This window comes from Scyliorhinus canicula, chromosome 3, assembly GCF_902713615.1.
Source record: "Scyliorhinus canicula chromosome 3, sScyCan1.1, whole genome shotgun sequence".
NCBI lineage: Eukaryota > Metazoa > Chordata > Chondrichthyes > Carcharhiniformes > Scyliorhinidae > Scyliorhinus > Scyliorhinus canicula.
Window position 1 is genome coordinate 182,274,497 of NC_052148.1, and position 18,712 is coordinate 182,293,208.

Below are 18,712 nucleotides of genomic sequence, written 5' to 3' on the forward strand. Positions count from 1 at the left end.
GGATTCTGTTACAGTGGAGGAATACGCGGCCCCCGAGTTCGGAGACCTGGGTCAACGACATGGCTGGGTTCATCAAGTTGGAGAGGATGAAATTTGCCCTGAGGGGGTCGGTACAGGGGTTCTTTCGGCGGTGGCAGCCCTTTCTCAATTTCCTGGCGAAGGGGTAGAGAGTGGTCAATCTCTGCAGCAACCCGAGGGGGTGGGGGGGGGTTTGGTGATGGTTGGGGGGGGGGGGGTGTTTTTGGGGCGGTGGGTTTGTTATGTTATTTTCTTCTTTCTTGTATTGCTATTTGTTATTATTTATTTTGGGGGGGAGAGTTCTTTTCTTGTTTTGTTTTGGTGTGGAAACACGCCTTGTTTGTTTTAAATTGCGGGGGAGCAAATTTTTTATTATTATTAAAAAACTTGAATAAAAATTATTTTTTTTAAAAATGAATAGCTTCATCTTGCAAAAAAAAAAAAAATCTGGAGCGGGACTCTCCGTTGGCTGACGCTGAAATCGGGAAAGGCGATTGGGCGGAAAATAGAATCCGACAGCAAAATCCCGGCGGGTGCTGATTTCATATCAGTAGCGTCAATGCGTTCCATTCCGCATGTACATTAAACACCGCTGGAATAAACACCTGGGCTGGTTTAGCACAGTGGGCTAAACAATTGGCTTGTAATGTAGAACAAGGCCAGCAGCACAGGTTCAATTCCCGTACCAGCCCTCCCGAACAGGCGCTGGAATGTGGCGACTAGGAGCTTTTCACAGTAACTTTATTGAAGCCTACATGTGACAATCAGTGATTATTATTATATCATTAGTGGGCCTGACTGGGTTCTCTGCGATTCTTGTCTCCGATGGGCCAAATTCCTGATGGCAAGTTTCGCTTGTGCTTTTAAAAATTGTGAAACAGGCGCTGTGGCTAATGAGGGAAAGAGAGAGGGGGTACACAAAGTGTCCAACATCGCTGACAGCTGTGCTGGGTTTTTCCATTCCTGAGACTAATTCAACTCGACCCCAGTGCAGGATTCATGATGACAGCAAAACTGGCGCCGAACCTGAACTGATTCAGCAATTGTGGAGGGGCTAGTACCGGCGCCATGTGGAACACAATTGATTCCAATGAGAAACGGTGCCGGATTCGCCGGGTCCATGATTGACACTCAGGAGGCTGACAAGCTGCAGCCGCATATACACATTACAATCCGCACACACACTCATTCCAGTCAACAAGGTGGCACTGGTTGCACTGGAGTCTGCCCATCCCATTAATGAGTTGGCTCGGGCCAGAGGCCACCTCGGTGGGGGGTGGCCTAGGAGGACACCCATACGACCTGTGGCTCTAAGTTTACAATGGTCAGTCAGGGCGTGCGCAGCTGTTTGGCTGCCTTGCAGGCTGCGGCAAAAGTGCTCTGTGCCCGTCCACTCCGACCCCACAGCCCACCCCCGGGCCACCCCTGCTACACTCCTGGCCCTGGCAGAAGCCCCCCGGCCAGCAGCACAGCTATCATCAAACTATGGCGATGTTGGACACTTTCCGTACTCCTTCTCTCTCCTCCATCAGAGACGACGCCGGGTTAACGATTTTTAAAAGCACCAGTGAATCGCGCTGTTGGGAATGCGGCCCATCGGAGGCATAGAGATTCTGAGGCCCTGGAGAATACCGGGTCAGACCCGCTGAGGATATGCAAACGGTGTTTACTGTACGCGTGTTCTGGAACGCATTGACACTGCTCTCAAGGCGACAGAGAATTGCGATTTGGCTTGAAATCGGCGACAGTCGCGATTGCGGTGTCGGAACCAATTCTCCACGCAATCGTGCTTCCCGATTTCCGTGTCGGCCGACGGAGAATCCCGCCCTGTGTCTCTGGAACGGAGAATCCAATCGTTTGGTGTTTCTTCATGGAAGATTGAAACTTGACGCTGTATTTCTTCAGTATGCCACCAGGAGAGAGTGTTGCTCCAGAAATCTAAAATAAACCTCTATTCATTTTCAAAAATTATCTGTCTTATTCTTTTATCTCTCAGCCCGATTCCTTGAAAATTGGTACAGAGTTAAATAACAAAAGAAAAAACACTGATCAACTCCACAAAAAAGTAAACAGAAAGTGCGAAAAAATCACAGGAAACCAAAAGAGAAGCCCCAGAACATTCAGAGCAAAATTTTAAACATGCAATTTGCCTTTTCTACCCGAAACATACCATTATGTTCGAAGTCAAATCAGTGATAAAAACAGAAAATGCCAGAAACACTGACAGGTCTGGCAGCATCTGTGAAGACAGAGTCAGATTAATCGTTCGTCAGACTTAGACAATGTTACAGATGTAGCAGGTCTTACAGCAAGTACAGAGGCAGGGGAAACAAAGAAAGAAGAAAGGAAAGATCTGTGATAGCTTAGAAGGCAGGGGAGATCAAATGAATAAAAGGGATTAGAGTGTACGATGAAAGTAGATGGTAATAAGACAAGTAAAGAGACAAAGGTTGAGACTAGAGGATGTGAAAATGGAGCAGCAGAGTCTTTACCAGCAGCTACGATCTGAAAATATTCAAGCAATGGTTATGCTCTAAAATTGTTGAACTAATGTTTAGGGATGAATTCATTCATAAAATGCTGCTTCCACACAGACCTGAGTTGATTCATTGGGGCCCCAGTGCCATGAGCTGCTACCTGCTAGATTCAATCTTAGCAATGCTAGATATGGCCCGAGTTGAATGAGTTTCTCCCTTGTTGAGACCAAGGATGGGATTCTCCGTTTCAGAGAAAAGTGTTGACACCAGGACTGAATAACGGTGGACTTCTACGACAACAAAATTGGCACTACTCCCGGATCAATTCATGAACGGTTAATGAGCTAACACCGATACCAGGTGGAACACGAGCGATTCCAATGAAAAATGGTGTCCGATTCGCCGGGGTCGGGATTGACACTCGTGAGGCTGACAAGCTGCAGTCGCATATTAGCACTCCACTCCCACACACACACTCATCCCAGCCAACAAGATGGCAGCAAGGAGAGCGGTGCCCCTGTTTACAGAGACCGAGCTGGAGACCCTGTTGGACGCTGCGGAGGAGCGACGGCCTAGCCTGTACTCCAGGGTGGGAAGGAGGCTGCCACCTGCCGATGTACACCGGGCCTGGGCGGAGGCCGTGAACACTGAGGGCCCCATTGCCAGGACTGGACAGCAGTGCCTAAAGAAGCTGCATGACCTCCTCGGGGAGGGGGGGGGGGGGGGGGGGGGGAGGGGGGGGGGGGGGCAGGGTGAGTAGGCAGCACTGTGCCCCTGGCACTCCATCATTGGATCTGTGAGTGTGATTCTATCTTGCTGCTGACTTCTTATTCAAGCAATGCCTCCTCAGAGTCCGTAGCAGATTTCTTCCTCACATTGTTGGGCAATATGACCTCTTTCTGAAGCTACACTGCCCTGAGCAGCCCATCATAAAGCAGGGCCCAGTGTGTCTTTATTCCATACTGAAGCTTCTTCCATTCGCTGCTTCCAACTCCAAGCTGCTCCACATGCCATCTTTGGATTTTCCCCTTAAAGACTAGAGTTGAGATGCTGGTATCTCGGTCCACATAATGTGATGCTGCTGGTTACTCATGAAACCGGGAAGTGAAATGACAATGTTGTGGCTGCATTAGAAAGCCACTGACAGATGTGCTGAAGGTTTCCAATGCAATATTGGAGTCCCCTCCATTACTGCCCCACTCCCAGTGTGTCTCCCAATTAATACCGGGGGAATTTTTCAGATTGTTGAGTATAATGTGAAATATATATGCAAAATATGAAATGCTTTGAAGCAGATGTTTGTATATGTTCTTGATCCCACCCAGATGTGGTGCCCAATATCCCTCTACATTTTCTTTGTTGTCCTTGGTCTGGTTATACCCTTATAATTAATGCTTTTTTGGGGGAATTCTAGATCATGTAAATGTGGCCCCTTTGCTTCATTAAAAAGCAACAGCCCCAATTCCTCATCCACGAGTCTCATTGATCATCTTTCCAACTGTACAGAGATTACCCATCTAGTTATTTCTCACCAAAAAACAGGGCTGGTCTAGCACAGTGGGCTAAACAGCTGGCTTGTAATGCAGAACAATGCCAGCAGCGTGAGTTCAATTTCCGTACCAGCCTCCTCGAACAGGCGCCGGAATGTGGCGGCTAGGGGTTTTTCACAGTAACGTTATTGAAGTCTACTTGTGACAATAAGCTATTATTAGTTCAATGTGTGCTACCTTTATACTTTACTTGTGCGGCTGCACCTATGTAATATCTCATAGGGAACCACTTGTGAGTGACCTGTACGTTACCTTCACCATTGCTGCCTCCCCAAGTGTGCAGCTTAGAGGGAACATTGGTGCCTTCTGCTGTGTCACTTTGCCACCAGTGTACACATGACATTGACACTCAGCCCCAAGCCTCAAGCAGGCCAAATATTATCAGCTTATTGTAGTTGTAGACCAAATTCAATCAATTCAATCAAGTGGAGATGATGAACTGGGCTGGGTATAATTGAATCTGAAGGAAAGAGCCTAAACATAATTGTTATCACTTGTGTATTGCAATGGCATCTCACACAAGTGATCTAAAGGTTCTGTTATGGCATTTTAGTGTTCTGGAATGGAAAGCCTAACATGACTGCATATTTGCAAACATTATAAAATCAATTTTGAATGGTTATGACATCCCTTTAAGGGCGGTTCAGTGATAATATATTATTTTTTTAAATAGTGAAATTGAATTTCATATTCTTGGCATATATTTCAGTTCCCCCTATAATTAATTTGTTCTTAGTCCTTAAACTTCACAATTGAGGAAATAATAGAAAACTTGTCACCTGCTTCAGAGACAATGAATGGAAAGATCAGTCTGATAAGAAATAATTACATTTTACCATTGAACTAATCTGTTTGTAGGTCTATGGTTATCAAGAACAACCCAGAATCACTAATTAGGACAGTGTCGTTTAATTGCAGGCATGACCTCTGAGCTTCCAGTGCTAAATATTGTGATTGACTTTAGAATTACTGTAGAGATCAGCTTCAAAGAGAGGCCGTCGGTACTCAACAAATGCCATTCGTTAAAGGCTATATTTGGACTGCTTCAGTCAACGACAGCCAATTAGATTAAATTGCATCTTATGATCAGATGTGTCGTACTAAATTTAGAATTGATCCATATCGACAGTCATATGAGTCATGAAATTATTTAAAAGCTTGCTTATTTTCTTACTTCATTAACTATTGGAAACTGTAAGTTACTCCTCGAGCTTAAATCTTCTGGTCCCCACCCACTGTGGGAATCGTCATGGGTGATGATGGATAATTTGACGGACCAGCGAATTGTCCATTGACCTCAGATGGGAATTTTCAGTCCCACCCGCCCCAGGACCGGTAATTCTCACCCTAATCATCAAACGATTTTGAATTTTGTGTTTCTTCATATTGCTACTGAAAATGTGTCTTGAGTTATCAGTGTTCAAAGTTTAAGTAATATATAGCAATCCTTCATAATTAATGCTTTTTTGGGGGTGTAGCCATCTGGGATGGCCACTTCCAGATTACAAAATGGATGTTTGCAAAGACTATAGGGAAACATGGACAATGCTAAGAAAGCAGGCAGGCACAGAGCCTGGATGCTTATTGAGAAGGCAACTCCCAGACGAGACTGAAACTGTAGGTCAATTCGCATATTGATGGCCCATCTCCGGGAACAAAGGAATAACATTCAAGTATCCGATACCAAGGCAGACACCCCGGCGCCAGAAAGACACAAACAAAACAAGGCCAACGGCCACCTAAGACACGCCCAGCCATCAGTGCACCCACCCCTTTATTGGTTGAGATCGATACCGATGATCAAGATGCGGTCCAATTAACTGGGGCCAAGTTCAAGGCCCGCCCAAAAGCGCGCGAAGCCCCTTTGGGTATAAGAAGAAGCCACCGAGAGAGAATCGCTCTCTTGGACTAGGCTGTTTAGCTCACTGGGCTAAATTGCTGGCTTTGAAAGCAGACCAAGGCAAGCCAGCAGCACAGTTCGATTCCCGTAACAGCCTCCCCGAACAGGCGCCGGAATTTGGCGACTAGGGGCTTTTCACAGTAACTTCATTTGAAGCCTATTCGTGACAATAAGCGATTTTCATTTTAATTTCATTTCGAAGCGGAGAGACCCATCCACCAGCCGCACCAGAAGCAGTAAGTCCAAGTTCAACGCTCGCCATTAGACGGACGACCTTAGCTGTTCTCCTTTTCGTACCCAACAGTCTCAGATCCGAACTTCGTCCATTGTTCCTCTGACTGAGTGGGCACCCGAAGTTAAGTATAGGCGTTAGCGTGAGAGATAGTTTAGTTTATGGTATTTGTGCATGAGTAGATATTACTGTGTGTGTAAATAAATAGTATTGACTTTGAACTAACCAACTCGGCACAACATTGAGGGCCGAAGGGCCTGTTCTGTGCTGTACTGTTCTATGTTCTAACTGGTGCACTGGTTCTTTGATCAGTATTCGGGTTTGAACCTTGTAGCGGTATTGAAAGATACCTGGCAACTCTAGAGCAAACATAATTAGGATTAAGGAAGGCGACCATATTTAGAGCCAGATAAACAGAGCAACAGGGGGCATTCTCCATCATGTAAATGTGGCCCCTTTACTTCTTTAAAAAGAAACAGCCCAATTCCCATCCACTGGTTTCACTGATCATCTTTCCAACTGTACATAGATTACCTATCTAGTTATTTCTCAGCAAAAAGTATGCTCATTCACAAGCAAGTCATACATTTTCTTGTTAACCTTTATGATGACATTTTGACACTCAAGTCTTAAGGACCTCAGCTCTTTTCGTCTCCTCGACTGCAGACTATTGTGTACCACCATGGTACTACACATCCCATACCAATCTTGTAGTTACCCAGATCAACACAACAGTGCGTATCAGCTCGGGTACGCTCCAAGCCAAATCAGCTCCTTTGGCTCCCAGTCCTGAGCAACATCCCACCCCCCCATCACATTAGGATTGCAACAAGAAAGCTCCTGGAGAAGGTTTACATTAACACAAGCCTGCCACTAAACAAGGACCTCACCAATCCACCTGCTGCTTGCCTCCCATCACGCCAGCCTCTATGGCTACGACCACTGTGCCCAGGAATAACAACAGAGGACCTGTGGCAGCAGGAATGGAACCAACATGCCACCATTAAAAGCCACTTCCTCATCAGAGATTCCGCAGCCTGCCCACCCAGCTTCAACCTGCCATGCCAACATGGGACACTACTCAACTGTTTCCACCTTGGCCAAGGCCTCTGTGCAGCAAATTGTCACAAGTGGGTTTTTCGGGGAACCCAGTCTGCGGCTGTGGTGCTCCCAAATCAATGACTCACATCATTGAAGATGCCCCATGACGAAATACAGCAGAGGGCTCAGAGAGCTCCCTTTAGTTACTACAGAAACCTGGCTTGGGGATTGCTGCACAGGCTAAACAAAGGGTTATTTGGGGGCACACTGGCCATAGTTATTTTTTTTTGGGGGGGGGGGGGGGGGAATATCTTGGATATGGGGGAGAAAGGGTTCCTGAATCAAGTAATACAAGTTTATGTGTGAAACATATCCAGGTTTTAAAATAAAACCTAAGCGCTCACATGAGCTGCTGCTCGCCTTAATTGGGGAGTTTGAATTCCCACAGACAAAACAAGCTAGTAGCAGAAGGTTGTTGCCACAGCAACAGATAAGCATTCAAGGACCTTTTAATTACAGCAAGGATATAGTCACATAGTTTGCACACAAACATTCAATTATTCAATGGATCATGCAGCTGTGAACCTTACAAACACAGGACAATGGGATGGGAGTAGGAATGCCACAGATAATGCATACTTCTAACCTTATGTATGTCTGGTAGCTAATAGATAAGTAGAGACACCTGCATGCGTGGCGATATTATAATTAATTTGTACGTGCCTGAATTATGATTGGTAATTATACTCATATGTAATGCAGTATGTAATCCTAATTATTAGTTGTGAGTGGACATAGATAATTTCTAAACAAATGTATTATTTTGATTGGTATGTTAATTACCTGAGGTAGTAGACAAAGGTATAATTAACCTGTATTTCTGGTGACCGAGGAGCTGGCAAGCCACCTACTGATAGCTTAGCTCCCCTGCTACACCTTGAATAAAAAACGGAAACTCTGGGCGTGACCCGCCAGCCACGCTGCGCCCGAAACGCAGCTCACCGCGGTGCAGCGTGGCTGGTGAAAGCCGGGAGACCCCGCTCCCGGATGTACCGGCTCGCAATGCCTCACGAGATTATGTTGAATCTCGCGAGGCATTGCAAGGGGATCACCTTTTAGCGAGGAAGTAAGCCTTACTCTAATATGCAGGTTCTCGAGGTACCTGAGGCTTTGGGATTCAATCGCTTTGCCTCGGGAACCTTGGGTGAACGCTGTTTCGTACTGGTCCTCAGATGGCACGGCACTTGTGGGGGTCTCCAAGGATGCCCCAGCTGCATGCCCTTGGACAGGGTGGTGCCCTGGCACTGATGGTGCCACCTGGGTACCCTGGCAGTGTTACCTGTGTGCCAGCCTGGCACTGCCAAGGTGCCCAGGTGGCACTGCCAGTTGCCAGGGGCATTGCCACATTGGTGGTGCCAAGCATTTATTGAGTGCATGTGGTCAGGCCAGGATTGCCTGGGGGAGGGGGGGGGGGGGGGGCAGTTGACCCTCCCATGCTGCATTCAGGCTTGGGGGAGGTTGGGGATTTCTTGGAGTTTGGGACGCAGCGAGCAGAGCTCCCTGTTTAAAAAAACAGGGCTATGTGCGGCCTTGGCCACGTGTTCCCTGTTTAGGTCCCTTATTCAAAGTGAGTCTCGTTGAATAGCCATGTTTTTGTCGGCGCTGTGAATGCTAGAAAACACGGCTAAACGCACTCACTCAAAGACTTTGTTCCCTTTTGGGAAGATCGTGTCCTCTAACTCTGAGTGTCATCTGGTCAGTTGGGGCGTGAAGAATGCTACAGTTGAACAACATACCAGTGAAGCTCCTGCAGCAGGGGCCATAATGTGCAGTATTTATTCATTCAGTGCATGACTAACCTGTACATCCAATCCCTTGAGTTTCTGAAAACAATTTGCTTGAATAAGGCTGCATAAAGTTATATAAGTTGCAATTATATTTTATTTTGATCTTGGCTTTCTCATGCATTGTGAGTTGTGAGGTAAATGCTATTATTTCATCAAATAATAAAATTACGTGAGCAAAATGAAAAACAAACTACAAGTACTGGTGTCTTAAAACACTAGGGGTGCGATTCAACAGAAAATTGTCAAAGTCCAGTTTGGGTGCGTTTGACAGGGTGCTTAGCAACGGCCGTGTTGGCAAGATGGCAGCCTATGTTCAATGGCACTTAGTGCCAAAAATGAAGCACCATGATATTCTTGGCATTACTGGCACCCTCGCCATCTGATTTGCCCGATTTGCAGCTCGTCGCTAACAAGATGGTTCCCTCACCACTCACAAGTCAACACACAAGTATGGCAGTGCGCACACCTGCTCCTCACTTTGGGAATGCCGACCTCACAAGGCTTCTCAAAGCTGTGGATGAGAGGTGGACCACCCTGTTCCCCTGAGGAAGTCAGTGTTGGAGGACCAGCATCAGGGTCAGCAATGCTGCCTCGGAGGCAGTGGCAGTGGTTGTCAGTATGGGCAGCGTGATCAGGAGGACCGTTGTCCAATGTAGGAAGAAGACCAACAACTCCTACGAACTGCAAGGGTAAGTTACCACTCTCACCTGGCATCAATTCTACATGCCAACCCTCAAATTCTCAACATTCCTCACCCAATAAAAACCATTGGCTGACACCTCGCACCCTCCCCACATCCGATCTTCGTGCTTGTTCCTCAGAACACCCTGGCACCCATTAGCACAACCCCTTCATGTCCAGGTGCGGTGCCCACAAATGCCACCTGCTACAGACTCCCCCCTCTCTTTGTACCCACACACCACAATAATCCATAATAAATGGGAAAAAGCAAAGATGGGGGCAGAATCCTGGAAATTTGATTCCTCACGCCTTATGAGGAACTGGTCCTGGATATCGCGGGGTTGTTTGAGTTGAAAGCAATCATCAACAGTGAGGTTGGTCTGCACCGCAGAGGTGAGGATCCACTGCCCCTCCACCCAGATGACCTGTCTCAAGTGAGCTGTTTATGTCAGACAAATTATCCTTCCCTCTCACTGACCACATATCCATTGTCTCACAGAATCTCCATCTGATGAGACCGGGCCCTCCAGAGTCGTTCCTTCCCCCTGCCATCCAAGAGACCACCTCCCAGGAGAGCTCCAAGGTGACCACCGGTGAGGCATGATAGCTATCACCCACACCTTCCATCAGCACAGAGGCACACCTCAGTGGGCGACATTAGTGGGTGGGCTTCTAGGGCACAATCTGGTGAGCACCACACAGTTGCTGATGCACATCAGGTGGAGGTGGGAACATCCAAGGCACAGCAGTCAGAGGTCTGCTGGATCCCAGGACACAACTGGGTCCCAGCCAGATGCCGAGCCTCTGGACAAGGTTCTTCCAGAGCTGATGCAGATGATAAGACACAGCCGTGAGACTCTAGAGCGGGTGGCAGTAACATTCTAGTGATTACAAGGCTGATCGGAGGAGTCCCAAAGGCTGCAGGCGTAGGAGATGGTGCTGACAATCTGTGGCACCGAGACCAACACTGCTAGGGTAGCGACTGCAGTGGCAAACCTGGAAAATGACGTCTGTGTCTGGAGTGGTTGGGTCCAAGGCATGCATCAGTCTGTGATGACGATGGTTGAGGGCCTCAACATCATGTCCCAGTTGATGAGGGATGTGTTCCGGACACAGGTAAACATGCCACAGCACTGCAGAGCATGACAGTCACTGAGGAGCGTCGCTGAGGGCATCGACACCATGGTGCAGACAATGGGGAGTCCCCTAGACTAGCAGCACTAGATGACCCAAAGGCTTCTGGAGTTCACTCCAGCTGCCCTTCCTTCCCATGGAGTCCCCCAGGCCTTACAGGCACTGTCAGGGTGGAGGAAGCGATGGTGGCCATCCCGGGATCACCAAGGAGATGATGATGGTCTCCAGTTCTTCCAAACTTCCCCCTCCTGACACCGGCGCATCTCAAGGGCAGCAGCCAGAACAGGGTGGCACAGCGATGTCAATAATACTGGTAAGTAGGCCAGAGCCCCCCCCCCCCCCCCCCCCCCCCCGGCTCCAGGCCCTCCATCCACCAAGGGCATCAAAGACCAGAGGTACAGGAAGCAACAAGCTGAACCCACCTCTGATGTGCATTCTGGTGACACACCTAAACCTAGCAGTTGACCATTAAAGAGCAAGAAAAGTTAGGAGCGATGAGTGGGCACTGGGGGGGGGAGGGGGGGCGGGGGGGGGGGGGGTCACTATCTGTAGTTTGGGCGAATAGAAATATATCTCAGTGAAATATTCACTATTAAAACATATTGCACCTCATAAGTGTGAAGGCTCTGTCAGTCAATCTTCACAGTGGGCCTGCCTGAACTCCCACCCCCTGTTGTCCTCCACTCCCCCCCCCCCCCCCCCCCCCGGCACAGTGGTCCAATGTCAAATGACCCCGATGCGCACCACATTCAGAGAGTTATATTACAGAATTGTAATATAAATATTACTCATTTGTCTTGCCGAATTGTATTGAATTCTGATGATAAACAGTCAAAGTCTTCCAGTTGATGACAAATTATTTATTGAGGAACAAAATAATGTACTTGTGAGTTCTTTCACTTTAAAACTTTGACTAGTAAAACAAATAACTAAGATTGGATTAAACTAACAATTATGATCATACACTACACTCTGATCTGGCACGGTCTTCACTCTAGCTGCACTACACACACACTAATCTACAGAAAGAGCGGGAAACTCTTTATATAGTTCTTATTAGTGTTGCCATCTAATGATCAACTGTCTGTACTGACTTCACATATACTAAACATGTATTAACACATACAGAGATCACTACACAGAGGATCTGTGTGAACGTGCTGTCAGCAGAAAGACAGGTGTCAGACTTTACCAGAAACTGAGGAGAACCAGCGCTTTCTTCACAGCGAGTTATCATCACTTTCCTGCCTTCTAAAGTAACCCACTGACAGTGCCAACACGGGCCCATCACCCTGTAGTGACGTTACACAGACTCTTGGAGGGGGAACAGAGTGGTCGGGGAGGGTCGATGTGATTAGGGTGGGACTTATTGTTTCGGGTCTCCACCTCTGTCTCAGGCCTTCACACCGATATCATATGCCATGATTTCAGCGGGTATCCCCTGATGCCCCAGTGCTCACATGGTGACAAACGTGCCACCAATTGCCCCTGGACCTAGGGCATTGTGGTGATGGTTAATATAGGGCATTGCTTGAAGCCCCAGTTCTCGCAGGGCGACTGGCGTGCCATCAGTCACCCCCTGGACCAAGGGCATCCCGGCGATGGTGGCAACTCCTGCAGCCCTGGCATCTTGGGTGGGCCTGGTCCAGGTCGAAGGTGCTAGAGTCGGATGCCCGGGCATACAGAGCATCTGTCAGCTCCTGGATGCGCCTGTGGACGAAACTGTAATATTCCACATAGGTCCCTGTTCGAGCCCTGGAATGACCTGGTGCGATAAAGGTTTAGGGCTGCAGTGACCTTCAAGGCCACCAGGACCGGGTGTCCTCCTCCTCAAAGGGGTACCAAGTCCACGAGTGCCTGACACAGGTGCCACATTCTCTTTGTTGAGACGGAGTCTTCTGCGGCTCATTAAATAACCAATGACCATTGTACACTTGGGCCATTGCTGGCCTCCCCTTCTGGGTCCCTCCTCAGCCTTAAGGGCGACCAGGTCTTCATGTGGTGCCGTCTCCAGCCTGCATTGTCACTGCTGCCTTCTATGGCATTTGCCCACCTCAGCTGCCACAAGCAATGCGAGGGCAACCTCGGTGGGTTCAACACCAGCAAACATTGTTTTATCTGGAAGGAATTGGAAGGAGAGAGACCAACAATCAGTTAGGGCTAATATCCCAGGACCCTCAAATCCCCAAGTCCTCAGTGGTGAAGCCCTGCTTGTTAGTGTTTGATTGTAGGCAGCTACCTCCTGGAGTTCAGGTGCACTGTTCAGGCATAAATGTTTGCTGAACATGCAAAGCACCAATCATCTTCTGAGGCATGGTACGTGTGCCCTCGAGGAAGCACTTGAGAGCTGAGAAGCATGAAGTGCTCTCACAACTAACAAAGCTATTTCCCCATTTGAAATAGGCTTCAGCTGTGAAGATAAAGGCTTGCTCACAGTCAAAGGGAGTGGGCAGTATGGTAGCACAGTGGTAGCAATATTGCTTGACAGCACCAGGGACCCGGCATCGATTCCCAGCTTGGGTCACTGTCTGTGCGGAAAGCCCCGTGTTTGCTTGGGCTTCCTCCAGTTGCTCCGGTTTCCTCCCACAAGTCCAGTAAGACGTGCAGTTAGGTGAATTGGACATTCTGAATTCTCCCTCAGTGTACCCGAACAGGTGCCGTGGTGTGATGACAAGGGGCTTTTCACAGTAATTTCAGTGTTAATGTAAGCCTACTTGTCACACTAATAAAGATTATGAATTATTAATTGGCTTTCAGGAGAGAAGCTGCAGCAGGGCTCTGTCCTGGAATTGTTTGATGGGACAGACAGGTGGCAGCTGTGGTTGCCCCTGTTATAGAACATAGAACATAGAACAGTACAGCACAGAACAGGCCCTTCGGCCCTCGATGTTGTGCCGAGCAATGATCACCCTACTCAAACCCACGTATCCACCCTATACCCGTAACCCGACAACCCCCCCCCCCCAACCTTACTTTTTAGGACACTACGGGCAATTTAGCATGGCCAATCCACCTAACCCGCACATCTTTGGACTGTGGGAGGAAACCGGAGCACCCGGAGGAAACCCACGCACACACGGGGAGGATGTGCAGACTCCGCACAGACAGTGACCCAGCCGGGAACCGAACCTGGGACCCTGGAGCTGTGAAGCATTTATGCTAACCACCATGCTACCGTTATGGGTCTCCACAGTATTTAAAGATGTCGGAAGGCCTCACAGATGCAAAGCCCCTCACCCCCCTGGTCCACGGGCGACCCCTGACCTGGAGCGCTTCAGCCCCCAACCAAGCCCAACGCTCCCACCCCCCTCCAGGGCACTTTGGTTACTCTTGTTAATGGGATTGAAATTAAAGCAAATTAGGGTGAATGATATTCTCGCCATTTTTGGGTGAGATCTGGAACTTGCCATTGAAAGTGGGCCAGGTGATTTGTAAAATTGTTCACGCCTGGGGTGAATATCGATTTTGCCATCTCCCACTATTCACCTGATGCGCCCCGATCCACGCCCAGCTCAATGAGGTCTCTGAAACGTGCCCTAGATTGTTTACTTCTCTTCGAGTATTTGGCTTAGATTTGCATTTGTTAGCTACTTTGGAATAAAATGTATGATTTAAGATATAGAATTCTCAACTCAACTTTAAAAAGTTGAAGAAGCAAAGTAAAGAGCCCAGAATTAATTAACTAGCTTTAGGGAAGTTCATTCAGTGACAGTGAGGCAATAGGCAATCAAAGTTTAAGCTGATTCCAGGAATTAAGGGGCACAATTCAACCAAAATATTCCTGAGTGTAATTAACATAGAACACAGAACAGTACAGCACAGAACAGGCCCTTCGGCCCTCGATGTTGTGCCGAGCATTGTCCGAAACCAAGGTCAAGCTATTCCACTCCCTGTCATTCTGGTGTGCTCCATGTGCCTATCCAATAACCGCTTGAAAGTTCCTGAAGAGTCCGACTCCACTATCACAGCAGGCAGTCCATTCCACACCCTAACCGCTCTCTGGGTAAAGAACCTACCTCTGACATCCCTCCTATAACTGCACACAATACTCCAAATGTGGTCTCACCAGGGTCATGTATTGTTGCAGCATAACCGCACGGCTCTTAAACTCAAGCCCCCTGTTAATAAACACTAACACACTATAAGCCTTCTTCACGGCTCTATCCACTTGAGTGGCAACCTTCAGAGATCTGTGGACATGAACCCCAAGATCTCTCTGTTCCTCCACATTCCTCAGAACCTTGCCGTTGACCTGTAATCCGCATTCAATTTTTTTTCTACCAAAATGAATCACCTCGCACTGATCAGGGTTAAAGTCCATCTGCCATTTTTCGGCCCAGCTCTGCATCCTATCAATGTCTCTTTGCAGCCTACAACATCCCTCCACCTCATCCACTACTCCACCAATCTTGGTGTCATCAGCAAATTTACTGACCCACCCTCCTCCTAGTCATTGATAAAAATCACAAATAGCAGAGGACCCAGCACTGATCCCTGTGGTACACTGCTGGTAACTGGTCTCCAGCCTGAAAATTTTCCATCCACCACCACCCTCTGTCTTCTATGTGATAGCCAGTTACTTATCCAATTGGCCAAATTTCTCTCTGTCCCACATCTCCTTACTTTCTTCATGAGCCGACCATGGGGAACCTTATCAAACACCTTACTAAAATCCAAGTATACGGCATCAACTGCTCTACCTTAACTTAGTTACCTCCTCAAAGAATTCACTCAAATTTGTGAGGCAAGATTGACCTTTCACGAATCCGTGTTGACTATCCCGGATTAAGCTGTATCTTTCCAAATGGTCATAAATCCTACCCTTCAGGACCTTTTCCATTAACTTACCGACCATTGAAGTAAGACTAACCGGTCTATAATTACCAGGGTCATTCCTAATCCCTTTCTTGAACAGAGGAACAACATTCGCCACTCTCCAGTCCTCTGGCACTATCCCCATGGACAGTGAGGACCCAAAGATCAAAGCCAAAGGCTCTGCAATCTCATCCCTTGCCTCCCAAAGAATCCTTGGATGTATCCCATCTGGGCCAGGGGACTTGTCGACCCTCAGGTTTTTCAAAATTGCTAATACATCCTTCCTCAGAACATCTACCTCCTCCAGCCTACCCGCCTGTATCACACTCTCATCCTCAAAAACATGGCCCCTCTCCTTGGTGAACACTGAAGAAAAGTATTCATTCAACGCCTCTCCTATTTCCTCTGACTCCAGCACAAGTTCCAACTACTGTCCTTGACCGGCCCTACCCTCACTCTGGTCATTTTTTTATTTTTAATTATTTAATTAATTTTGTGTGAATTTGGCAGGCAGTTTCTCGTCAGCTTTTTGGGTGAGATCCACCCTGCTATTCAACCACACTTTTTTGGGGCTTGAAATTTTTTCAAAACTGGAGAGCTGGGCTCGCCAGTGAGACTGGCAACTGAGAGATGGGGCCAACATTTTGAAAGGGTCCCCCACTCTAAGTGAGCTTTAGGGTCCCCCACTCCTCACACTCATGGGCAATGGCACCCCCTACACACATGGGCATTACCTCCCCCCCCCCCCCCCATAATTAAGGACACGTTGCTTTGGGGTCACTGAGGGCCACCTCCTTTTCAGACCTCTCCACCCGCCCATTTTGGGCCCCCCCTTTTAAAGACCTCCACTCTTCACCTTCCCAACCTTTATGAGGCCCCTTCATCGCCTCCCCTCACCCTGCATAACCCCTCTTATCTCTCCTTTAAGGACATCGCCTCCCTCAGGCCTAATCCCTTGGCAATGCCACCCTGGCACTTGGACATCTTGGCACTGCAATCCAGGCACCCTTGTTCTGCCCCTGTTAGTGCCAGGCTCTGATGCCCGGCTGCCAGAGGGGGAGCCTGGGTAGCAGTGCTGCCCTATTCCAGCCCACCAAGTGGTCTCTAAAGGCCTGCAAGGCCCTCCAGGTGTTGTTAGGCCTGGTCCACTTTTGCGTGAATCAGTACAAAACAGCATCTGGTCCAGGCCTTGCTGGCGAGACCATTAGTTATTGGGCTCTGGGAAAATACAGCGCATGCATATTTAAATAAGCCATGTGGCTCATTTACATATCTTACTCTGGATCTTGACCGGCGTGGGCGAGATCCAGACCTCAACATCTCGCGAGGTTTGGATGAACCTCACAAGACATCGCGAGCGTTGAGAATCTCGTGAGTGGCCTCGCACGAGATTCATCGGCCTCATCGCGCCACCAGGTTGGGTGCAACAAGGTTGTCAAATCACACCCAAGGTCTAACAAGTGTACAACATCTTGTGCTAAATCTTCCACGATCAAATCCTGTTACAATTCAGCACTTTTTATACCATTCTAATCTGTAAATTCTTCATCTAAATATCTGCAATAACATAGGGAGCTACAGTTAAACTATTGATTGACATTGATGACTTTATCCCATTATGTTACTTCGCTTGGCTTATCTTCCACATTAAAGGTTACTTGACCTACGATGGTAAGTCTCACATGGTACATGCATGGGTTCTTTCATACTGGACAAGATAAGCATGCAGCTGGTTATCTTTTTTAAAGCTATAAATTTGCATTCCAGTAGGGAAAATAAAAGTACGGAATTCTATGTTCAATGTTTGAAAATGCATTTTAATCCTTTTTCTGCCCCGTCTACAAAGAAACTCATAATGTCGGCCATTGCCAAAACTGCAAAGTGTCGGGGAGAAATTAAAATGAGTGAGGAAATGTGAGGAAGTAGCATTAGTGAATGGATAGGAAATTGTTGCTGCCAGTCAGTGATTTTGTGAGATGAGCCCCTTTGAGTGCTACTTCCTGCTGAATTGTTTTCATTTGTTTAAGAGATGTGAGCATTGCTGAAAAGGCCAGCATTTATTGTTCATCCCTAATTTCCCTTGAGAAGGCGGTAGTGAGCCGTCTTAGAATTACAGAATCATACAGCACAAAATAGGCCATTGGCCCATTATATCTGCACCGGTCAAAAACAAGCAGCTAACCATTCTAATCCCATTTTCCAGCACTTAGCCCAAAGCCATGTATGCTCTGGGATCACAAGTGCACATCTAAATACTTCCTAAATGTTATGAGAGAGTCTGCCTCCACCCTCCTTTCAGACAGAGAATTCCAAACTCCTACTAGTCTCTGGTAAAACATTTTTCCCTCACATCCCCTCTAAACTTCCTGCCCCTTATCTTAAATCCACGCCCCCTGGTAATTGACCCCTCCTACAAAGAGGAAAAGTTTGTTCCTGTCCACTGTATCTATGGCCCTAATAATTTTATACATCTCAATCATGTTCCCCCTCAGTCTCCTCTGCTCCATAGGAAACAACTCCAGTCTATCAAATCTCTCTTTATAACTAACACTCTGCAGCCCAGGCACATCTTGGTAAATCTCCTCTGCACCCTTTCTAGTGCTGTCACATGCCCCCTATACTGTGGATTCCAGAACTGCACACAATACTCTAGTTGTGGCTTAACCATTATTTTCTTGAACTGCTACTGTCCATGTGGTGCAGGTACGCACAGTACTGTGAGGACGGGAGTTTCAACGTTTTGACCTAGCGACAGTAAAGAAACAACAATTTATTTACAAGTCAGCATGATGTGTGACTTGGAGGGGAATGTGCAAGTGCTGGTGTTCCCATGCATCTTCTGCTCTTGTCCTCCTTAGAGGGTAGAAGTTGCGGATTTGGAAGGTGCTGTCAAAGGAGCCTTGCTGAATTGGTACAGTGCATCTGGTAAATGGTACACACTGTGGTGGTGGAGCTTCTGAAGTGTTATTGGAGCTGCATTCATCCAGGCAAGTGGAGAGTAATTCATTACACTCCTG